We start from the raw sequence: 25,739 nt of genomic DNA, 5'->3' as shown, positions 1-25,739 counted from the left end.
TTAATAGTCATCAAAAGTCATAATATATACAGCAGTTCATGACATCCATTTTTACAAATTTCAAACTCCGCCATTTCTCTCCCCACATCCACCACTGCTGGCGGCTCACCTCCAACTGCGCAACGCTACGCGCTGTTCACATCCAGCTGCCCAACACTACAATGGCAGACAACAATGCAAACTAGCCACAGACTGCACACAGCACAGCCAATGATTTTCATACAGAGCGCTACGTGGCGTTACCAATAAGAAAACCGAAACAGCCTACATACAGCTCCCTATCTGGAGGCTAGCTTTAACTCAGCCGGAGTCTAGACGCTGACCTCGCCGTGTGGCGCTGTGGTGGCCTCTTTGTACGTGGCCACAGCCCGCATCCTCTGGAGGACACGGCCACAGCAAACACTTAGCGCTCCTTTAACTGTACTTCAGTCAGAGGTAGCCTACTCGTAGCGTACTCACCCAGCTTCCTCTTACTACTACGCCTGCTGGCTCCCTCTCGGGCATCGAACCTTCCTGCACTTCAAGGAGAACCACGTTCAAAGAAACTGGTACTACTTCATCAGTCCTGAGTTTACAGCTTCCTGAAAAAGCCGTGGTTTATCTATTTCTGTTCGTATTAATTGCACACGTCAACGAAATAGGGATACTGTTCCTACAGTACTACATTACCTGACAGATATCCAAGAAGTGGATTACTTTCTGGCTGTAACAGATCTAGAATTGATTTCTTCGCTCTTTGAGGCGTATTTGTTTATTACATAATAAAAATGAAACACCTACAACCACCATTTTAACGCTATTTTATAATATTGCACCCAGTTTCGGTGTCTAAGTACACCATCTTCAGGCCTTAAGTGACGCTGGCGGGATGAACTCCAATCGTACATACGATCCCATCGGTGGCCAACATCTGTGACATTGATTCCGTAGAATACTGTGAAACAGATGTGGTGTCTCTAACCATCAGTTACCAACATCAAAACAACGCCTGTAGGTTGTGATAAACCTTTTGCATTTCCTTTATGTTTTCGTCTTCTTTAAAGGCAAAGAGAGAAGATGAAGCGGTAGCCCATCATAGAGCCTATGCCTACCGTCATGTATTTTTTGACTTCAGTTGTTAAAAAACAGAGGATTTTTTGTGGTACCAGTAGGAGGAAGGAAGGATTCGCGCTCAGCTAGTGAACGAGTGAGAAGCACGCCATTTTAAGCGAGTAATTGTAGACCGCCATTTTGGGGGCGCTATGAATAAGTGAGGAGTATGTATTTCATATGTGCACCGTTTAGAAAAATACAGTATTGTTTCATTAACTGAAAGGTCGTGTGAGTTGTTATTTCAAATAGTACAATAATTACAAGAACCGAAGCCCACCTGTGTACTTTGGAAAATTACGAAGATCCGATAAGCTTAATGGGAATACGGTCAAGACTTCAAAGGTGGACACGGCGACCAAACGTAGCATTATAAAGAATGGTAAGCACAAAACTCCAGCGGAGAGAGAAACTACTTCGCCCTGCAAAATAATATGCACTAATACGAACTTATTTCCAGGCATAGCTCAGCTTATTGTGCTTGTCATTCATGCCGAAAAATTAATCTCATTAATTCAATACATTTTAAAAAGCCACGCATTTTATTATCATCTATTCCATCATTTTATTATATTATAAAGTGGCGACCATAACAGGACGTTGTTCGATTTGGGGACCTTTAACATGTCATGCACTACAAGCAATTTTATGTGAGATTTTATACTTATTCGCAGTAACGAAGTGAAAAAAATGCTCATAGCTCTTGAGGTTTTGCATTTAGAGCCCACATTTTCTTAATATATTTTTCTTGTTTTGGTGTAGAGAACCTGTTCCAATATATGTAAAAGTATTTTTGAAACACCCTGTATAATATGACATCATTGTGGAGCTTGTGGCGCAATGAAACCTTCAGATCCGTTTCACCTGTAAAATGTTATTCTGAAAGCAGCTTCCGAAACTAACTCGTTTCACTGTGAATGATGCATGTACTGGATAAATTTATTTACTTGATAAATAATCCGTGAGGTTAGAAGTTTTTAACCAGCGGTATTCGAATCAGAGGTACACCTCTTGATCAGCTGCATGCGTCCCACTGGACCGTCCCAATTACGACGACCCATCCACGCAGCAAAGACGCCCGCCGAAATTTATCCGAGAGGCGAAATTCCAAACTCAGACGTTTTAACCCCTTGCCGTATCATTTAGTTCGACGAAATCCTTCCTCAAGACACGCAGACGACGCGTGCGTAACAGGACAGTGTGAAGCGAGACACAGTCCCAATGTGAGCCGTCGTCCGAATACCCGTTACCTAGCTCCACTTTTATTTCTTTCACTTGATACTCCTCTTACAGAAGTTAGCTCTAATTTAATTCTAGTTATACAATACTTTAGGTAATTCTTCAAAATATAATTTTTTACACGAAGGCTATACCTTAATAGAAATTACAATCTTCATCGGAGTCTTCACGTGTGACTTCTTCAGAACCAATGTAATATTGCAACACCGAAACGTAGATATTGTCAATATAAACTGTAATTACAACAAGAGATACCGCCCCCCCCCCCTTGAACGAATTTTGAATAATGAAATACACTGGTACACCTGCCTAATATCGTAGGGCAACCGCGAGCACGCAGAAGTGCCGGAACACGACGTGGCATGGACCCGACTAATTTCTGAATAAGCGTTGGAGGGAATTGACATCATGAAACCTCCAGGGCTGTCCGTAAATCCGTAAGATTTCGAGGGGGTGGAGATCTGTTCTAAACAGCACGTTGCAAGGCATCCCAGATATGCTCAATTATGTTTATGTCTGGCGAGTTTGGTGGACAGAGGGAGTGTTTAAACACAAAAGAGTGTTCCTGTAGACGCGCTATAGCAACTCTGTGGAGTCCCAATATCCTGCTGGAATTGCCATAGTCCGTGTGAATTCACAATGGATATGAATGGATGCAGGTGATCACACAGGATGCTTACACCTCTCAGAGCCGCATCTAGACCTATCAGGGGCCCCATATCACTCCAGCTTCACACGCCCCACACCATTACAAGGGGCCTCGACCAGCTTCAACAGTCTCCTGTTGACATACAGGACCCATGCGTTCGTGAGAACGTCTCCCTACCTTTACACGCCCATCCGCTCGATACAATTTGAAACGATACTCGTCCGACCAAGCTTGATGTTTCCAGTCATCAATATTCCAATGTTGACGGGTCCAGGTGAGGCGAAAAACTTCGTGTTGTGCAGTCATTAACGGTATACGAGTGGGCCTTCTGCATCGAAAGCCCATATCGGTGATGTTCCTCTGAATGGTTCGCAAGCTGACACTTGTTGATGGCCCAGCACTGAAATCTGCAGCAATCTGCGCACGGCTTGCAGTTCTGTCATGTTGAGCGTTTGTCTTCAGTAGCCGTTGACTCTGTTCTTGGAGGATATTTTTCCGGCCGCAAAGATGTCGTAGGTTTGATGTTTTACGCGATTCCCAATATTCAGAGTACGCTCGTGAAATGGTCGTACGGGAAAATCCCCACTTCATCGATACCTCGGAGATGCCGTGTCTCATCGCTCGTGCGCCGACTATAACATCACGTTCAAACTCACTTAAATCATGATAACCTGCCATTGTAGCAGCAGCAACCGATCTAACAACTGCGCCAGACATTTGGTGTCTTATACAGGGTGTTACAAAAACGTACGGCCAAACTTTCACGAAACATTCCTTACACACAAAGAAAGAAAATATGTTATGTGGACATGTGTCCGGAAACGCTTACTTTCCATGTTAGAGCCCATTTTATTACTTCTTTTCAAATCACATTAATCATGGAAAGGAAACACACAGTAACAGAACGTACCAGCGTGACTTCAAACACTTTGTTACAGGAAATGTTCAAAATCTCCTCCGTTAGCGAGGATACATGCATCCACCCTCCGTCGCATGGAATCCCTGATGCGCTGATGCAGCCCTGGAGAATGGCGTATTGTATCACAGCCGTCCACAATACGAGCACGAAGAGTCTCTACATTTGGTACCGGGGTTGCGTAGACTAGAGCTTTCAAATGCCCCCATAAATGAAAGTCAAGAGGGTTGAGGTCAGGAGAGCGCGGAGGCCATGAAATTGGTCCGCCTCTACCAATCCATCGGTCACCGAATCTGTTGTTGAAAAGCGTACGAACACTTCGACTGAAATGTGCAGGAGCTCCATCGTGCATGAACCACAGGTTGTGTCGTACTTGTAAAGGCACATGTTGTAGCAGCACAGGTAGAGTATCCCGTATGAAATCGTGATAACGTGCTCCATTGAGCGTAGGTGGAAGAAACTAGAATGGGCTCTAACATGGAAATTAAGCGTTTCCGGACACATGTCCACATAACATCTTTTCTTTATTTCTATGTGAGGAATTTTTCCTGAAAGTTTGGCCGTACCTTTTTGTAACACCCTGTATAAGCGGTGGCGACCGCAGGGCCGCATTCTGCCTGTTTATCTCTGTAGTTGAATATGCATGCCTATACCAGTTTCTTTGCCGCTTCAATGTACCTAAAACTGTAAAAATTAATAGTCCTGCGTGGCATGGAGGTTTCAAAACAACTGTGGTAGATGTAAAGAAACTCTACTCTGTGTACATTCTCAGGTCCTTCCGTTTCGTACTTCCTGTTTCCTGCAGTCTTTGCTCTCTCCTTCTTTGTAGCGAATCGATACGTTTCGGGAAATTTGCGTTTGGAATCGTTGTAATCTGAGGAGCGTGTTACCTACTGACGGTTTTCGACGCAGTTGGCCATCTTTTAGCATTAGTTCTCATATTTTTATTCGGTAACCAGATTATGTTTCCTTTCTCTGACCATATATTGCATTTTGGATAGTGTACGCATTGAATACAGCCGTATCCGGCACGTAAATAGAAACTGTCGCCCGACTTTCGTTTTCGCGACTATGAATCGTGATGTTTACATTTGCTCCGCACTTGTTTCCATGCTCCAGAGTCAAAGTACGGCACGGGATAATATCGGGTCTGACCTACATTTGCGCAGCGTGGTACAGCAAATCGACGTAGCATGGCCTCAAAAAGTCGTTGGACATCCCCTGAAGAAATATTGAGTCAAGCAGCCTCTGTATCCGTCCATAGTTGCAAAAGTATTGCTGTTGAATGATTCTGGACACGAGCCGACGTCCCGAATATGTCCCATAAATATTCGATGGGCTTCATGTCGGTCGATCTGGGTTACCAAGTCATTCGCTCGAATTGTGCAGAATATTCTTCAAAGCAATAGCGAACATAGCATTTTCAGTCAATGGTCGGTTCAGATGTACCATACGATCCAGTCTCTTCCATGTAAACACGGCCCACACTGTTCTGGAGCCACCAGCGTCTTGCAAACTGCCTTGTTGACAACTTCGGTCCGTGGCTTCGTACTAGAACTCTATCGTCAGCTCTTACCTACTGATGTCGCGACTCATCTTACTAGACCACGGTTTTCCAGTCGTATAGGGTCCAACCAATATGGTCGTGAGCCCAGGAGAGATGCTGCAGACGATGTCTTGCACTGGGCAAAGGCACTCTCGTCAGTCACTGCTGCCACAGCCCCTTAACGCCAGATTTTGTCACACTGTCCTAACGAATACGTTCCTGGTGCGTCCCACATTCATTTACGCGGTTATTTCACGCAGTGTCGCTTGTCTGTCAGCACTGACAACTGTACGCAAACGCCGCTACACTCAGTCGTTAAGTGAAGGTATTGTCGGCGCAGGTTCGACACGGAATAGGATCACGGAATATTGAATTTCCTAACGATGTCCGAAACGGAATGTCCCCTCGGTCTAACTCTAATCACCATTCCGCGTTCAAAGTCTCATAATCCTCGTAGTGCGGCCACAAATAGGTCGGAAACCCTTTTACATGAATCACCTGAGTACAGATGACGCCTCCGTCAATGCAGTGCCTTTTACACCTTGTTTTCGTGATACTACCACCATCTGTATGTGTATATACTGCCATCGCATGACTTGTCACCTCAGTGAATAACAGATTTGGTACATTTAAAAACGTGTCATAATCTAGTTACTGAATTTTACAGGAGGTACACAACATCAATTGTATTTCAAATGACTTATTCTAATCCAATTGGTATTTTTAAGGTACCTCCTTTTATATCTAAAAGTTAATTTCTAAGTTGGGATGAAAGTGGAAATTGAAATTCTCGAATATATAAAAGTAAGAACGACTGAGAAAGTCCTGACGAATATCGAAAAAGCTAACGAACAAAAATTGCCAAATTAATATTCCTCGAAGTGAAAAACAGTGAATAAACACTTAAAATAGATTAAAAACTTTTTTCCATGTACAAAATATTGATTTCTAACAAAACTTCTGTCACGTTAATTGCTGTATTGCTTTACTTTACTGCTTTCTGGTTTCAGTGTTGGCCAGCACTAGCAAAGCTGAAAGGAACATGTTATGAAAGATAGATTTTTTGCTGTGACGAGATAAACAGTAGGCTAAGGAATTACAAGTGCGTGCCGAGGTAGCCATACTGGTTCTCTGGAGGTCACGCCAGTAGGTATCTAGCTGCCCGCCTATCAGCAGGTGCGTGCTGCGAGCTGCGGCTGCGCGACTGTGTGGCTTCGTGGAGGCGACTTCGCTGCCCTCAGCTGGGTTCGTGAGTTTTTCGCATATCGGTGAGTGAGATGGCTGCAAACGCTTGTAGGAACTCTACGGTGCCGTGCACTTTCGACAGGAAGGCGCAGACACCAACAGCATTCGAAATCTTCACTTGGATACGGGATGTTTTGTATGTCACAGGAACAAGAAGGTGTTTTATTCGCAACTGCCGTTTTCACGTCACCATAGACACATCTTCAGGCTTGTCTGTCAAGATACAAATCACCGTGTGAAATTTGTGAAATGGTTGAAACATTGAATCATAGTGTTGGCATTCAACAAAAAATATGGCAATTACTCACAATCGTTACATTTCCATAATACAGATGGACTCTTACGGAGCCCCAGCTTTTCTGAGGTTATTCTCTTTAAGAGTCGAATCCATTGGCCGGTCGCCGTAATAGAATTGAGTACATCCAGGAACGCTTGGCAAAATGTAGAAATCATTACTGCTGTATGACTCAGACCTAGAAAAATGTCGGGCAAAACTAATAATTCGAATGGGACGCTACTCTGAACGGGGATAAAATGGGTAAAAATTAATTAAAATCTAGGGAAAGAACTGTTCGTACACGTGAAATATCATTAAAGAAATAATACTGCAGTATGGAACCAAAACGTCGAGAATTTAAGAGATCTAAAAAATAGTTTCCCGGATAACACCCCGGATGATATATTATAAGGTCCGATAGACAGCAGCTGTAAAACTTAATAGTCCCGTGTAATGTTCGTACTTTCGACGTATTGTTAACGTGCCGATGTGCTGCAAGTGGTCCATGGAGGCTAGCAGTACACCGGTAGGCGCAAGGCCACGCTGCCTAAAAGGAAGATAACAGACACGAACACCTGCAAGGAGGAAATCCTAACTAGGAAAATAACCGATGGCTGGGAATGGCATTACGTAACTTAAAGAAATCTGGTAGTTTATTGTCGGTATAAAATAGAAAAGAGAACCTAATCCGCTTTACATCAATACCTCAATATTACAACTTACCAAAGAAGTATTATTTGAGTATTATACAGTTACTAAATTAGCGCGAAAATCATCTTTTTGCTACCGGCGACAATTCAGGTAATCAAAATTCTGTAGGATAACGTAGTGTTTCGATTCTGTCTGGTTATTGAAAATTGAACTTACGGTTCTCTTAATGCCTTCATTGTATGTATCTCTTCCAAAGCATTTTAAAAAAATCCATATATATAATACGCAAGTTCTTTTCAATACTGGAAATAGAGCGACCAGTTTCTTTTAGACAAACTAAGATAGCTAATTTGGGATTGGCGAGGTTTACATGTTCTTCCAATCGCATATTAAAATTTCGCCCAATGTGACCTGTACATTACTGAGGGCAGTCATCGCAGGCAATCTCACAAACCCCAAGGCCCTTTTATTTATTTTATTCGGCATTTTCACTATGCCTGTATCAACTACCACCGATCCTTTGAAGAAAGCATGCTTGACGGATATTTTCCTTCTTAATTGTTATAAGTTTTATGACCATTTAAACAGTGTTGTTAGCTTTATTCGCAGTCTCAAAACTATGATGGTCATTGTCACAAAGTTGTTTGTTTTGTATTTGCCACGAGACGAAGGAGTAGGCATGAAGTTATTCGTAAATCCCCAGTCTTGTTTTCTCAAGCTAGCAAACCGCCCTACCTGTAAACGGCTAGTGACAGAAAATGTACAAATGCGAAAAAATTCAAGCATGCTGACGGCAGCATTAGTGTGAAACACTCAAGCTACGGCATTCACACTGTGCAGGTTTTAAAAATACCTTCCGAACATCCTAATCAGGAAATAGCTAAAGCTTTACGTTAACACAGAGAACTTCTCAGCGCAACAAATGAAAGTTGGTCCTGTGTCTGTACTGCTATCGCGCCGACAGCGGTGTTCTGTCCATACGAATTGACTTACGCAAGCACATTCCATCTCGCTTGTTCACTGGTCGATGCACACTGACGCGACGTAAGTCATGGGATAGCGAAATCCACATACACAGATGGTGGTAGTACCACGAAAACAAGGCGTAAAAGGACAGTGCACTGGCGGAGCTCCCATTTGTACCCAGCTGACTCATGTGTAAGGGTTTCCGAACTGATTATGGCCGCACGACGGGGATTAACAAACCTTGAACGCGGAATGGTGGCTAGACCCATGGGACATACCATTTCGGAAATCGTTAGGAAATTCAATATTCTGAGCTCCACAATGTCCAGAGATTGCCGAGAATACGGAAGTACAGGCATAATGTCTCACCACAGATAATGCAGTGGCCGGCGGCCTTCGCTTAACGACTGAGAGCAACGGCGTTTGCGTTGAGCTGTCAGTGTTAACAGACAAGCAACAATACGCGAAATAACCGCAGAAATGAGAGTAGATCTACGTACGTATCAGTGAGGACAGGACGGCGAAATGGCGTACACGAACTATGGGGCAGACGACCGACGCGAGTACCGTTACGAACAGCACGACATCGCCTGCGGCGTCTTTCCTGGACTCGTGACCATATGAGTCGGACCGACACCCCCGGGATAACAAGGCCGCCCATCAGTGTTTGTGACGTCACACTAAGCGGCCCATAGCCGACGCAGCAGTCCACGGACACCTCCGTACAGACGCGCCTGATGCTAACGATCTTCTGTCCGTCGTACAGAAAGGGGCCAACTATAATTCGAACCAAAGACCAAATTATATATATTCTTGTAAACAGCATAAAGGCTCATAACGAAATACCGATTAAATATACGGGCAGGAATAGGTTCTAGAACTCCTCTGAAAAGTGTTTATCTTCAGTACCAGAATGACATCAAATTGTCAGGTTTTCTAAATAGAAAAGCACTTTGTTAGTAACAAACAGCAATAATGAGACTTGCAGTTGGTGATCTCTACGTGGAAAAGGAAATAAGCTGTAGAGAGATTGAAAATGGTAAGTAAAGAGAGCCTCAGCCTTTTGCTCACATTCTTACATGTAATGCACTTGGTTGTTTTTCATTTCCTTACCTTTCGTAACATTTTTAATATTGTTTCAAGAAGTGTATCTTCAATAGCAGAGCGAACTTCAAATTGTCGGGCTTTTATTAAAGGAAAGAGCAGTTCCTTAGTATCACAGTGCAAGACAGAATCTTGTGTTCAATGATGTCTATGTTAAAAGGAGAATATTTGATATCTATCTTTTGTTTCCATTCTTTATTACTGGGGATACTCTTGTAAAAATTCTTGAAAAGAGCTGTCACCATGAACATATGAGTAAATTCACAATAGTCATGTGTTTTATGAGATAAAGCGAACTCTTGTTACCTTATTGTAAACGAAAGTTGTGAGGGTTTTGCTATGTATGACAGTGTTTAAGACAATTTACCTTCAGTGTAATAGCTTGAAAATGTAAAGTCCTGCTGTCAGTTGGCATTTGTCACCACCTGTATGCGAGTTTTAAAGCTAAATAGTGTTCTGACAATTATAAAATAGTGGCAAAGTTCCTCGATCGATGAAACTTATTCCTGCCCGTATATGTAATCAGTATTTCGTTATGAACCTTTATGCTGTTTACAAGAATATATATAATTTGGTCTTTGGTTCGAATTATAGTTCGCTCCTTTCTGTATGACGGACAGAAGATGGTTAGCATCAGGCGCGTCTGTACGGAGGTGTCCGTGGACTGCTGCGTCGGCTGTGGGCCGCTTAGTGTGACGTCACTAACACTGCTGGGCGGCCTTGTTATCCCGGGGGTGTCGGTTGGACTCTAGACGACTAGGAAACGGTGGCCATGTCAGATGAGTCCCGACTTCAGTTAGTACGAGATGATGGTGGGATTCGAGTGTGGCGCAGACACTAAGAGGCGATGCACACAAGTTTTCAGCACTCGTAAGACCTGCTGGTGATGGCTCCATAATTGTGACGGCTGTGTTTACATGGCACGGACTGGATCCTCCGGTCGTACTGTACCGATCATTAACTAGAGACAGTTATGTCGGGCTACCTGGAGTCCACTTTCACACATTCATAGACTTCATGTTCCCAAACAATGATGCAATTTTTATGTGCGACGGTACGTCATATACGGTGCTACAGTTATTCACGATTTGTTTGAAGAATATTCTGAACAGTGCGAGCGTATCTTTTGGTCAGCCAGACCGCCCGAAATGAGTCCCATCGACAATTTATCGGAAATAATCCAGAGTCCAGTTCGGGTAGGAAATCCTGCACCAGCAACACTTTTGCAACTATGAGTAGCTACAAGGGCAGCATGGCTCAATATTTCTGTAGGGAACTTCCAATGACTTGTTGAGTCCACGCAATGTCGAGTTGCTGCCCTTCACCGGACAAAAGGAGATCCGGCACGATCTTAGGAGCTATTCCATGACTTTTGTCACCTCAACGTAGGTAGTACATATCATATAACGGACAACAACTGACATGTGTAATGTGTAAGTCGGTGGAGCACCTACGGAATGATAGCGCCAATAAAGGGCGGTGACCTGTGCAATTGTCGAGCTGAAATGCCACTCTCTGTAGAACTGCGTCACTATGTCTGTTGAGCGAGAGAGTTCAAGGTACTGTGGCACACTTCAGAACCACCGCATGTTCAGCAGCTAGAGGTGAAGGTTCACGTTGTCGAACAACCGCAGCCTGATAAAGTTGAAAGCCCAAATTCAGTGTATCTGATCAAGAAGCAATGTAAGCTCGCTTGCCGTATAAGGTTCTGGAAACCAAAAGTGAACAGCAAAATTAGCACCGCTGAGGACGCTTCTGATACCGTGGACTGCAGTTACGAGAGTGACCAGGAGGGATCTCAGCCGTCTCCGTTCGTGAAACGTGAAACCAACGAACTAAGCAAGTAGGCGCGGACACAGGGAGCAACAAATCTTGCAAAAAGCTCGACGTGAGAAACCAGTAACATCGGAATAGGACGAAAGCGATGACCGCTCTTCGGCTCTGCCCCAGGGGTTCGCGTCGGCACTCGCGCAGCGTAGGCCACGAGCAAAACAAAACACGACAGGCTGCTGCAAGGTCCGGAACGGTGCGCACGAGATACACGGCCCCTGCAACGAATGGTAGTCGGCTTGCTCGCCACACTTCGCTTACGCTCGGCTCCACGCAAGGCCCACGAGAAATTACGTAATGGAACACGTGCGCACTGAAGGTCGTAACCTCGTCGTGTGCTATCGAGAGCATGCATACATCAAAACGTGCGGTCTAGAATTATTAAATTCGTCTGAAACAGTTACTCGCTCACCGCCAGAGGTCACTGCCAGCAATTGTAACCCAGCAGTGTTACGTGCTGTGAGGTATGCACCACGGCCTGTGTTTCTCGTAGGACTGCGGTCCGAAATAGGAAAGCTCACTGCCAACGGTCTGGGCGAAACAGTGGAGAGGAGAGAGAGTGCAGGAGCAGACGTTGAACTTCCATCTTAATAAGTCTGTTTTACGTATGTGTCATACATAGCTTCCGAATGCTTTCGTTGTTACGACTCCCAAAATGAATAAATTTGAATGTTCCATTTAACTAGAGGCCTTGACATACATATTTTAAGACTGTTAAATGAGATTTAGCCCTTTTACAAGACGTGAGCACCGCTAAAATCGAGTAGCTACCAAGTTTTAAGACTGTTTTCAATCTCGACCAAGAAACCAAGAGCAGGACCCGTATTTTATTCAACCAAAAGTAAGATTTTCAAAACGTCTCCGGATCGCCGAATGGACGTGGCGTAGCCTTCACTGTGGAAGCCGTGCAGTTTGTTGATGTCTATGCTGCGTAAGGAACAGACAATACCCGAGCGATAAACAGTTCTCTACATTTAACGTGTGGTCACCACTACAAGGCCACGGCGTCGTCGTAGAACTGGAACTGGAGAACTTACAAACAATTAACGGCCACACGCGAGCGGATTTCCGCTTCCGGCCAGAGCCACAGGCCAGTTCAGCGGGCATCTCTGACGGATCTGACTCGCCGATCTGAGGCCCTACGTTTCCCACTAACGTGCAGACCCCATCCGTAGGATCTAGTCTCCCCAATTTGCACGCAGTCTGGGTCCGTTCGTGTGCGGGGCAGAACGTCGGATCTTCACAATTTATCTGCAGACACAGCACTGCCGTGCATACCTGGTAGACCAGAGCGCACGTGGGAAATATTTCAGGCTCCGCGACTGTGGCTCACCGCAGATACGTTTTATAAGAATTTTATTATTTGTGGTAAATTTTCGCTGTTTGAATGTAGTGTACATGTTCGAGAGGAATCATGGACTGCTGTGGACTGGCAAGACAGCCAATCCACTATGAAGGAAGCCGAAAGGCACGCGTTTAAGCTCACGCAGGCTGGCGTGAGGTCTGGAACAGGACAAGGAATTGAGACTAGCAAAAATACTACGTATCTGTAGAAATAATCCATAATTGGTAAACATCGCTCTTAACGGTACATGTTTTACAGCATCAGTAGTAACTGGTAATGGCGCCTTGCTAGGTCGTAGCAAATGACGTAGCTGAAGGCTATGCTAACTATCGTCTCGGAAAATGAGAGCGTAATTTGTCAGTGAACCATCGCTAGCAAATTCGGCTGTACAACTGGGCGAGTGCTAGGAAGGCTCTCTAGACCTGCGGTAAGCGGCGCTCGGTCTGCAATCACTGATAGTGGCGACACGCGGGTCCGACGTATACTAACGGACCGCGGCCGATTTAAAGGCTACCACCTAGCAAGTGTGGTGTCTGGCGGTGACGCCACATGGACGATGACAGAAACAAATTTGCGATAGTCGCCGTCTGTTTAAGCCTTTGTAAAGTACAGTATTTTGTAATACCTGTAAAATAATGGACATAACACAGATATGTAATTACCTCAAGTAATGAACATATTACAAGCAACATTTTATATACTGTTGATCTATGCAACTCATCCACCTCCCCCACCCCCACCCCAACCTCTACACCCCTATGAGGATTCTTCTCTGAGATTATTGCTGAAATTACTTACGGTATTTTAAATCCGTCTTTTGTATCTGTAGCAAAAGGCTTATTTTTGTTACCAAATGCGTTTCGTTTTATTAAAATGAGTATCATCTTGATCAGTAAGGAAAGATATTTACAATCTGGCTTTCCTTCTGCATCTGAAAACAGTTCTCATCAAAAGATTTTAATGTTACTTGAGATATATTATGTTCGACTTTCGCTCACATTGGGAGACGCTGTCGGTTTGCATGTTTTTGAGGTATTCCCTCGTTTTGCACTGTTGTTACTGTTTATAACACTTTGGTTCACAGTTGGTATACTGTCTATAAATGTTTGAACAATTTCCATTGTATGCCCTATTTCTTACATTGTTCTTTGTGAAATGATCATCAGTCAGTTTTCTCAAACAAATTATTTCACGGAACAGTTGTCCATGTTTTTCGATGTGGTCACTGGTCCACCGCCTTTACTATCAAAATGGTTCAAATGGCTCTGAGCACTATGGGACTTAACATCTATGGTCATCAGTCCCCTAGAACTTAGAACTACTTAAACCTAACTAACCTAAGGACAGCACACAACACCCAGCCATCACGAGGCAGAGAAAATCCCTGACCCCGCCGGGAATCGAACCCGGGAACCCGGGCGTGGGAAGCGAGAACGCTACCGCACGACCACGAGATGCGGGCTTTTACTATCACTTGCGGAAACTAAAACTTGCTTTCAGCTAAAAATCACTCATTAATAACTGACGAATTTCAAGTATCACCTACATTTCTCTCTTGTCATGTTGAAACATGCTTGCCGGCCGGAGTGGCCGAGCGGTTAAAGGCGCTACAGTCTGGAACCGCACGACCGCTACGGTCGCAGGTTCGAATCCTGCCTCGGGCATGGATGTGTGTGATGTCCTTAGGTTAGGTAGGTTTAAGTAGTTCTAAGTTCTAGGGGACTTATGACCACAGCAGTTGAGTCCCGTAGTGCTCAGAGCCATTTGAACCATTTTTGAAACATGCTTCTTTTGGCAAAACAAAATCTGTGTTACGACAAAGTCACCTCGCTAACATCGTAATGCACTTGCAACTGCAATAGAATACTGAAACAGTGGTTTGTTAAATGAGGAAGTAAGGACAAATCAGGTCAAGAGCTTGTGAAGAAGCGAATTCTCGGTATAAGCCCAAAAGTATAAGTTCTTCACTTACCTTCTTGCAGAGCACACCACACGTGAAGTCCACTTGGTATAAGTTGGTTAATAAAACCATATTAACCGACGAACGATTATATAGGATCACCCTCACACTATCCAACCTGTCCGATACCTGCGGTAGGACAGACAATCTGAAGCACTGCCTCATGTGTCCCTTGTCCAGATCGAGGAAATGTTACGGATTGTCAATCGCACATCGATTGACAGTTCTGATGCCACCACATTGGTGATCCCGGACTTCCCCCCATTTCCTAACAGTAAATGAGAGGCGGCTAATTTGATAGCTGCCAACTCAACGCACGCTTTTTTTCCTCGGGCAGTAACAGATGAGGTCCAGTTCCTAATGTACAGTCGTGCTCAAAAGTATCCGAAAGACCTGAATTGCATTTCGCCTGATTCGCTTGCAACCCATATAACGCAGCTGTCTAGCAGTTAATCACTCCTTGGTACAGTCGTTTGACTATTGAAAATGGCTCCAACAAGTCACCACTAGAAAACTAGGCTCTGTATCGCTATGACTCAAGATGTAAAGTAATACCACGACACTACAAATATCAGGGAACACCTTATCACAGATAAGACCGTCCTTAAGGGTTGTAAGCTCACATTTATTGCAATAAATGACATACATGAAATGTTACCACTCTCATTACTACGTCAGATAGGTAATGCACGTAGTAAGTTTGTCATATTCGTGATTTCCTCTTAAAAGTAACATACCGTACTTGTTATTTAACACAGAATGATATTAAAAATTTAAGTTATTCACGAACAGCTAGTTGAGAATGTGTATGAACTTCAAATGACACGACGAACCGTCTCGTTCTGCATTTGAATTCAAACCCAGGTCATGCAGACTCAGATTTCGTGACTGACGGAAACTAACAGTCATTCCTGACTAGGCCTACAGAGAGTGATATACCTCAATTTTAGACAGTATCAGTTAGTAAATATCAACTTTAAATTACATCACGTAAACATTTATAACGGACGCGAATTCCTACCCAGCATCTATTGTCCCTGTTAACGAACTACGAGAGATGTTAAATATTGCTTTCTCACAAGTAACTTACTTGAAATGCCGTGATGTGAAGCTTTGTGTTGGACAGGGATTCGAACCCAGAACCTAATCAGATTGTAATCCATGCACAATCAACTGTGACATATCGGATTTTCTTGGCAGGAGCTAGATGCTTTAACTGAAATGACGAGACGAAACATAAATTTTTTCCTTCCCAGGACTCCAACCCAGAATTTACCGCTGTTATTTATTAGAGAAAACGAACGTTAAATGTGGGTTTGTTACATCAGCAGCGACATGTGAGCATGTTTTAACTAGAAATAATATGACTAAGAGTTCAATGCTGACTGGGAATCGAACCCCACACATACCGTTGTTGACTACACACAAAGAGACGTCAGCTAAAGAATTTTTCTCCACCAGCAGCTCGGAATAACATCCTTGAACTTAGAGTGATCTCTCAAATAGTTCTGTGTCTCACTGGGTATCAAAAACGTCAGATATCGTCAGTATAAATAAGTAACTAGTATAATAAAGGTTACTGGTGTCAGAGTTCCCACATTTCGCCACTCCTGACTTTATTGTGGTGCAACCTAACGACTACTTGGTAGAGAAGGAATAACATGTTTAATGTGAATTTCAGACCACAATGCCATTATCCCTTCTTCACTTGGCGTAGCCAAAAGAGAATAGAATGTCTCTCCCTATTAAAAATAACGGGTGGAAGTTGGAATCGAACCCAGATCATCATCATAGGAACCTATCATCAATCCAACAGACAACCAAATCATCTTCGGTATGACTCATTTTTCTTTCATAACACCGTTGCGGCACACTCGATGAGAAGTCTGACACACAGGCTCCCTGTAGCGGTTTGCAGCATGTTCAGTACATTCATTTACTTGGTTCACCGAATCGCCATGAACTAGCTGCCCCGGCTACCCAGTGCATACATTCGACTCTATTTTGTAGTCACCGAAATAAAATCACGTAACTGCCACCTACACAGAACTGCCAACAGTGTAGGATGCAGAAATTTAAAGAGGAAGTGTTCCTTTCTATTTGAGCTACTCTATTGCGCTATCTGTTTTTTGAAAACGTCGTGCAGTGCAAAAGAAAAGCTGTAACTGTCTGTCTCTCAGAAGTCTAGATCCGGACTTATGCATTATCTCACAGCACTGTGGAATGCGGAAGGTCTGGAGGAACTGTTGTTGATTTCTGGAGGGGTTGTAGGTAGATAACAGCTAGTAGCGGCGCGGTAAGTGTAACTCACCGTAGATAATATGTCGCATGTTCCATTTCATTTGCTGCTACATATTTTACAACGCAACTCTGGTGTCTCCTGAAGTTACCAATTTAATGTAACTTTGAACATAATTACCTTCACTTCTCAACACAAAATAGCCGCATGTGGAAAAAGGGCTACCTTCTGCCACATTTTGTTCTTTTCAGGTTTAAGAGACGGCCAGGCAGCAGATGCTCCTCGAAGTCTTTGTATTATGCATGGGGAGAGCGCATCGTGCCAAAATACTCAGAAAAGTATTTTCTACATTAGCTGTCGACTGGTAGTGGTTCACTGACAAAATACGCTCTCATTTGCCGAGACGATAGTTAGCATAGCCTTCAGCTACGTCATTTGCTACGACCTAGCAAGGCGCCAGTACCTGTTACTATTGATACTGTAGTCATGTACCGTCAAGAGCGACACTCATCATTTATGGATTAAAGTTAAGTATTCCACCAGCTACGTCCGTTTTTCTAAAGTCTAATTTCCTTGTCCTGTTCAAGACCTCACGCCAGCCTGCGTGAGCTAAAACGCGTGCCTTTCGGCTTCCTCTAGTACCCGGTGTTGGCTCTCCTGCCAACCCACAACAAGGACAGTACCGTTTTCTAATCTAAGTTCGTCCATGAATATCCGTCGTCCGTTCTTGCGGTGTTTAATCAGATGATATAGCGCAGCCGTTTCGTCCTCGCTGACAGATCTGGCTTTTAAGACCCTCCAGTTGTTTTCTCTTTAAGCTTAATAATGTCGCTTTAATTTTCTTGATATCGGACAATCGCCTGTCTGAGCCATCTGCCTGATCATACAAGTCCCGTAAAACCATGTAGTAAAATTTCATTGTACGGTGAACTGCCCGAGATCTCTTTATACTATAAGATATAATTACTTTCCGTAATTTGTTCTTCGGCTTGCGGGTCCACCACTCCAAAACACTCGGAAAGTTGTGTACAGAGCGCAAACAAATTTCCAAAGCTATTTTTAATTCGGCCTCGAGCTCGTCGTCTGTTAAAAGGCACTCACACTACTGTGATCAGAAGAGCTGACTGGCGTGATTTCCACTTGTAGCAATTTCCTCACTATGTGACTCGACATATAGATTCTATCAATCCTGCTGCTGGAATTATGTGAAACGTGCGTGTATTTCGCAAGCGTGGGATACTTAACTTCCCACGCGTCCCTCAATTCCATTTGGGAGACAAGAAAGTTTAATTCAGGGGAATAATTAAAATGGGGGGATTGATCTTTACGGTGCAATACACAATTAAAATCGCCTGTAATGATCACGTTTGGAGAGTCTCTCTGCAATAAGTAAATGATATCCTCCTTAAAAAACTTTGATCTGTCAGCGCTTCGTGCACTTCCAGATGGTGCATACAGATTGGTTACACTGACGCCCATGATATTCACGCCTATCCCCCGTCCACAGTCTAGCTTTTCGACAGCGGTTAGAGGTATTCCTTCCCTGACTAAAATCGCTGTGCCAGCACTCAATTCGGGAGCGAAATTGATTATTGCAACATAGCCGGGAATGTAAATTTTCCATGTTGCGACCTCTTGTAAAAGGGCAATATCCGTACCAGAGTCATACAAAAATTGTCTTAATAAACCAAGTTTTAACTCTGACGCAATCCTATTGACATTAAGGGAAGTGATACAGTAGGCCTGTAGCATATAGGTAATGAGATGTAAAAGTATAACGATGGCATGGGTCGCAAGAGTGCCGGCTGCAGGATTAAAAAAGGTATAATGTTAGCAGCCATGAGAGGATTATTGGATCAAGAAGCTAATTAAAAATCATAATACACTATGAATCATAGGCCGGTTGAAGCAAAAACGACACAGTGAATGCTGCGAACCATAACCGGATAAGAGGACAGAAAGAAACATGAAGAAGCTTTGCAACCTTAGGCGATAGCACGGAACGAACCTTGTACGAACGGAATTACTACTGTTGGGGATGGACTTCACCGAGTTCTTTGATGTTGTCATCACCGAATACTTCCCTCACAATTTCATAACTAATATTTCTGGGTGCTACATGCGCCTGCGACGAAGTGGAATTGCCCTTGTTGCGAGGAGCGGAGAGATTTGGCTGTGGATTGAGCCTTCGTCGTGTGGCGTTTTGAGGTCCCGGAGTTTTTGTGGATTCTTTGAGACGCGGTGGTGCCGTTGTCGCAGCACTGCCGCCGGCAGCTGGCCGGGTGGTAAACACTTTCGCTTGTGTACGTCCGCCCGGAATTTGTTGTCGGGCGTCAGCTGTATCGCGTTGTTGACACAACACTTCCTCACTGTGTGCGCGTTGTAGCGGCTGTTGTCCTTCGGGCGCGGCACGCAAAATTGGAGGTTCCTGCTCATTACCTGGCGTCTCAGAATTCGGCATCCCCTCAAGTCCATCCGCACTGGCTTCAAAGTCGACCCGCTTAACATCATCGGGTACTAAATCCTCCGCGATTGATGGTTTTTGTTTCCGGGTTGCAGGAGTCGTGTTAGATACTTCCTCATCTGAATGCTCGTCACTACGTTGGAGCGGCCTTTTCTTTTGCTGAGATTCACTTTCCAGACAAACTGGCGCAGCAGTTTGCTGTCCTACGAGTGGTGGAAACGCATCAGCGGTTATGGGCGGGGTCTCGGAGGTAGTTGCCTGGGGAGCATCAACATCAGGCTGTGCAGAAGAACCAGAAGTATCTACTGCCATTACCTCGTTAAGTGTTAATCTACGCCGCGGCTGGAGAATATTTTTCAAGACAAAAACTCGGCGAGGGCAGTCCTTGCGATGATGGCCTAATTCATTGCAGATATGGAAGGTGGGGGCTTGACAAGAATATATAATGTGAGCCTTATAACCATCGACCGTGATGTGAGAAGGGATGTTCATTTTTACTTCCATGTCCACAGATCTAATCCCATTGAAACATTGTAATTTGTAGCGAGACGACCACTTTTCGTTCACAGTTTCTTTAACCTCACCAAACTTAGAAAGTACATCTTTAATTTTAGCATTGTCAATCTCTATGGGCAAGTTAAGTACTCGAACTGTCTGAATCGAGGTATCGGCACGTGTTACAGTAACCATACTAGTGGTGCCGTCGCGATGAACAAAAGGGACTTGTTTGCCGATTTTTTAAAGAAGTCGATCAACCGCTACTGGACTAAGAAACTTGACAAACACGCAATAACGATCAGAATCTAGCTGGGTGGTGTGCACAGAATCAGAAGTGATACCTATTACCTCGGTGAGCCAGTCATGAATCTCGAGGACGGTCGGTTGAACTCGGCGGGTATCCTTGTCAAAGCCAAAAACCAGGGAGTTTTTCCGGATGGTGGTAGACATGGCGCTGCAGCTGTAGAGAATCCGCTCAAGCCGGCCGCGGTGGTTTAGCGGTTCTGGCGCTGCAGTCCGGAACCGCGGGACTGCTACGGTCGCAGGTTCGAATCCTGCCTCGGGCATGGGTGTGTGTGATGTCCTTAGGTTAGTTAGGTTTAAGTAGTTCTAAGTTCTAGGGGACTTATGACCTAAGATGTTGAGTCCCATAGTGCTCAGAGCCATTTTGAGCCAATCCGCTCAAGCCCGAATCCCGTACAAAAACGGCAAGTTGTTGACGAAAAGGACGACCACAAAGAAGTGCAATACACGTGAATCACTCGGAACACAGAAACACACAACGGCAAACAGTAAACACTGGCAAGGATACAGACGATGCGGAGCAGCCAGCTAGCAAGTCCGACCGCGGCGACAGCGAAAGCCGGAATGGACTGGGTCTATGTTTAATTGGTATGCTGTGGCACACTCAACAGGTATGCAAATATGGCATTTCATAAATAAAGTTATGTATTTCTAGAAACCCAAAATTTGCTTGTCAGCAGCGGAACGAGGCGTTACCTGTTGTGCACCATTGTAAGTATTTCACCATTACACTATGAGCTGAAAGCATTTTCTTGCGATTTCCTTATCGACTGCTTGTAGCTCTTTCAGAGAACGGATAAAAACGTTACATTCAGAGAGACTGGAACTGCGAACCATAACAGACGCTTTTTCAGAGGTCAGCACGTCACCAGAGACCTACCGAAGAGTTATGTGTTGCGCATTTCTCTTAAGAGGCCAGTAGAGTCTAGAACTCGTAAATCGCTATTTAAAGGACGCATTTAGTTGCGATTTACACATGCAACGACTTTCCTGGGCTGGAAACCGTAAATTTACAATCTTTTGTTACACCTGAACCGATAATAACTAAGGTTATTCAATGGAAATGACAAGAAAAATCAAGTGAACTTTGAGGCATAATTCCGTGCACACCGGGAAGTAACTCGTCGATCAGAGTTGCCAAATCCCAGTTACAGTGATTAATGGGTGTTGTGTGATGTCCTTAGGCTAGTTAGGTTTAAGTAGTTCTACGTTCTAGGGGACTGATGACCTCAGATGTTAACCCCATAGTGCTCAGAGCCATTGAACCACTTACAGTACTAGCAGGAAGAATACGAACCGATGTGATCCTACAGTGGGCTGGAAAGTGACCACAGCTGGCCTTCCAAAGACGCGGCTGCGACGGCCTGGAATACGTAATGCGTCTGAGTCGCATTTCTGTAACCAGGTTTAGGGACTGGAGCGTAGTTACTACTAATACTCAGAACTGACTGCAAACTAAGCATCATAAATCAGTAACTGTCATAGTTGTTTTTATATTTCTTTCGTAGCTGTACTCAAACCTAAGAAATTCATTCACAGACGTTTTCGTGCCTCGCCGATAGTCGAGCACACCAAACAAATATAAATAAAAAAGAATGTGTGTGTGTGTGTGTGTGTCTGTGTGTGTGTGAGAGAGAGAGAGAGAGAGAGAGAGAGAGAGAGAGAGAGAGAGAGAGAGAGAGAAATAAAGAAGAATGTGAGGGAGGGTAAAAATTTGTTGTAAAGAAATTGAATACCGGTATGTAAAGAAATCTTTCATTAAAATAACACGTTTTAGATCATTATGAAGTGTCATATTCATGATCTATGGAACATAATCCAATCTAATCTAATCAATTATATTGCTGACTAGCCGTCAACCAAATCTAAAGTTGAAAATAAAAGACGGCAGTTTTTGCAATAGACCGGGACTCCTATCAAGACCCTTTCATCCCTGTTCACTAACTAACAAAGATGTCTGATATACCTGCATTCAGAAGTAACAAAGTGTGTATGCATTTAAAGATGAAGTGCATGATGTGAAGTTGTGTGACGGAGGTACGAACCCAACACGTAATCGCATACCTCTTAGACAAAATACTTACGCAGTGCTATCAGACGAAAAGATCAACCTAACACAGACTGTGGGAAGTTTGTTTTACAACCTTCGTACCTGGATAAAGAGCTTTTCCTATTTGATATATCTGTGAACGTTGTTGCATAAGACGATTTAAGAAGAAACTAAATTCCTTCAGCTACGCCAATGTTTAAAGAAATCGTCTTAACGGCACTAGATCGTGGTTTGTGAATCGTTTACCGGCCATACTCTGCCGCATTTCGATGGTTCGAAGGCAAAAAGCTTACTGACAAATTTCACACGAGGAAAAGGAGGACGCAATGTCTCTCACTGTAAGGTCACGTTGTTTTATTTAAATGATTACAAAATCAGGTAAAACGAACAGTGAGGTGGTCAGTTTAAGCACATTACTGTTGTCAGTATGATGTTGCACCGCCCTGGGCCTGCAATGATAAAGGACCCGTTTAGGTCAGTCATGTTGTATACAGAAGTAAAAGAGAGAGCACCACTGAATTCTACACTCCGTATGCATTGCATACACACAGAAATTACTGTTACAGTGTACTAATAGAGCCCAATGAGTGAACTGCATATTTTCCGATGAGAAATAGCACTGGGAAACAGTCTTCGCTACATTAGGTTACTTAAACTGGTGTCACTCTGAGCTAGAGTTTATGGTCAGCGACTAAGTGTAAGGTCAATGAATGGGATGCGGGTTTTGCAACTGTGATATACATTACAGAAGCCAATATTAAATTTGAACCAATATTCCGAAAATTTTGAACTTGGATAGTTTAGAATGAAAATCTTTCTGTTTATTGCAAAGGAACACAATTGATTTTCTAAAACATTCTCTGTCATACTCAACTTGAAACAGGTCACGTCGACCAAATCATATGGAAGAACTGAGATCGACGTATTTCGGAAGGCAGTAAGAACCCTTGGCTTTTGGTTTGGCAGTATTCGACAGCCATTTATAGCCACAAGTAAATGAAGAAAGGCAGAGCGTTTTTATTATCAAGTAACGTCTTCATCAATTACTTTAGTTTTAATGTAATCTACGAGTAATTGGTTCAAATGGCTCTGAGCACTATGCGACTTAACTTCTGAGGTCATCAGTCAGCTAGGACTTAGAACTAATGAAACCTAACTAACCTAAGGACATCACACACATCCATGCCCGAGGCAGGATTCGAACCTGCGACCGTAGCGGTTACGAGTAATTGCTGATGTTTGATATTAACATGAAAAGGATTCCGTAGACAGGGAAAGAACCTGTTATTGGGCAACTACTTCCATAATGACCAAAAGGCATTAAATGATCTTCAAGCACATGTGTTCAAGCAGCAGTATGAGGCAAATGACAGTAATAAGTATGGTAATAATTGAATTATCCGGTAACTTCACACTTCACAGTGCATTTTCTCGAACTAAGATATTTCCAGAATTAGTGAAAATTTCAAAATGGCTTCACATCGAGGCTATGATGCCTAGAAGAGTCTTTACATAGTGCTGACGTGAGAATAACATAATCTCCGCGTCAGAAGCTTCCTTCTACTTAACCATTCAATAGACTCGCATTTTTTCTACTGTGACTAATTTTGTAAGCTAAGCACATCATCCGTTACAGCACACTCCTGGGGCTCGGAAATGTGGTCTGGTGGAACAAACTATCACAAGTGCAATGCGTGGGTACAAGCATTTATTTAAGAGTCACAAACAGATTACCTCTGGTAACCTCAAGAGGAAGACATTATAATCCAGAAACTGCATTAAACATCACGTTCCTTCATTCCCAACTGGACAGAGCTGGTTTGCTTTCTGAAATGACGTAGGCGGAGGTCACTGCAACAGAAATACTGTCGCCAGTAAACTTACTCACATTACAAAATTTTATTTTATTTGATGAACCGATAACCATTTAAAGGAACAGGGCTCTTATTTTACTTGTACTTGATTGAACTAGAGACGCTGAAAAATTTGGTGCTGGACTATGATTCGAATTCGTATCTCCTCTTTCAAGGATCTGAATCTCTCGGAACAGGATAGTTCAATCATTTCGTTCCTTTTTCCAAAACTGCAATCTTCTCTAGGTCACCTCCAAAGGTAAGTATGTGGGTCCGACTCCTGATCCAGTACAAAAATATTAATAATTTCATTTCAAGCCCTATCACGTTCACACCGACCTGCTAGTGAAAATTAACGTGTATTTTTAATGTCTGTTCATGTGTTGCCAACAATTTCTGATCAAACACGCACACATCTTACTGTTGGTGAGTAAGCAATTGATACTTAAGCTGCCGGCTGCAGTGGCCGAGCGGTTCTACGCGCTACAGTCTGGAACCGCGCGACCGCTACGGTCGCAGGTTCGAATCTTGTCTCGGGCATGGATGTGTGTGATTTCCTTAGGTTAGTTAGGTTTAAGTAGTTCTAAGTTCTAAGGGACTGATGACCTCAGAAGTTAGGTCCCATAGTGCTCAGAGCCATTTGAAACATTTTTTTGATAAGCTATATTCGTGGACGATAAAGAAGAACGATAGGAGTCTGGTTCGATTGTCACTCAGGTACAAAAATCTGTATCCTTATTTTAGATTCAAACACCTAGCAGCTGGTAAGAAAAACCGATACGTAACATTTGATTTTACTTAGTTAACAACCCGATTACGTGTTGGGTTCGTACCTCCATCACACAACTTCACATCATGCACTTCATCTTTAAATGCATACACACTTTGTTACTTCTGAATGGAGGTGTATCAGACATCTTTGGTGGTTAGTGAACAGGGAAGAGAGGGTCTTGATAGGAGTCCCGGTTTATTAGAAAAACCGTCGTCTTTTATTTTGAACGCCGGCCGGAGTGGCCGTGCGATTCTAGGCGCTACGGTCTGGAGCCGAGCGACCGCTACGGTCGCAGGTTCGAATCCTGCCTCGGGCATGGATGTGTGTGATGTCCTTAGGTTAGTTAGGTTTAATTTGTTCTAAGTTCTAGGCGACTGATGACCTCAGAAGTTAAGTCGCATAGTGCTCAGAGCCATTTGAACCATTTTTATTTTCAACTTTAGATTTGGTTACTAATATTGGCGAAAATTTCGGTAATTCGTGACACTTCAAGGCTAGTCAGCAATATAATTGATTAGATTACAGTGGATTAATACTTGTTCCATAGATCATGAATACGACACTTCATAATGTTGTGGAACGTGTTATTTTAATGAAAGATTTCTTTACATACCGGTATTCAACTTCTTTACAACAATTTGTTGCCCTCTCTCTCATTCTTCTTTATTTCTCTCTCTCTGTCTCTCTCTCTTTCTCTATCTTTCTCTCTCTCTCACACACATACACACACACACAAACACACA

The 25,739-nt window shown here is 43.5% G+C and overlaps 2 protein-coding genes across 2 annotated transcripts in view; both read left to right on the top strand.

Moving 5' to 3' along the window:
- The first annotated feature begins 6,589 nt into the window (after nt 1-6,589).
- The window catches only part of LOC126191563 (uncharacterized), a 66,733-nt gene continuing 47,583 nt past the window's right edge, over nt 6,590-25,739 (top strand). The window contains exon 1 of the mRNA XM_049932479.1: nt 6,590-6,707. The gene's annotated coding sequence lies outside the window, so the exon portion shown is untranslated. The remainder of the gene's footprint in view (nt 6,708-25,739) is intronic.
- Nucleotides 6,600-25,739, top strand: part of LOC126191559 (retinol-binding protein pinta-like) — a 301,411-nt gene continuing 282,271 nt past the window's right edge. Inside the window, exon 1 of the mRNA XM_049932472.1 lies at nt 6,600-6,615. The gene's annotated coding sequence lies outside the window, so the exon portion shown is untranslated. The remainder of the gene's footprint in view (nt 6,616-25,739) is intronic.

Source organism: Schistocerca cancellata, chromosome 6 (assembly GCF_023864275.1).
Source record: "Schistocerca cancellata isolate TAMUIC-IGC-003103 chromosome 6, iqSchCanc2.1, whole genome shotgun sequence".
Classification (NCBI taxonomy): domain Eukaryota; kingdom Metazoa; phylum Arthropoda; class Insecta; order Orthoptera; family Acrididae; genus Schistocerca; species Schistocerca cancellata.
Note: the sequence above shows the minus strand (reverse complement) of the source record. Positions and strands in the feature narration are given on the sequence as shown.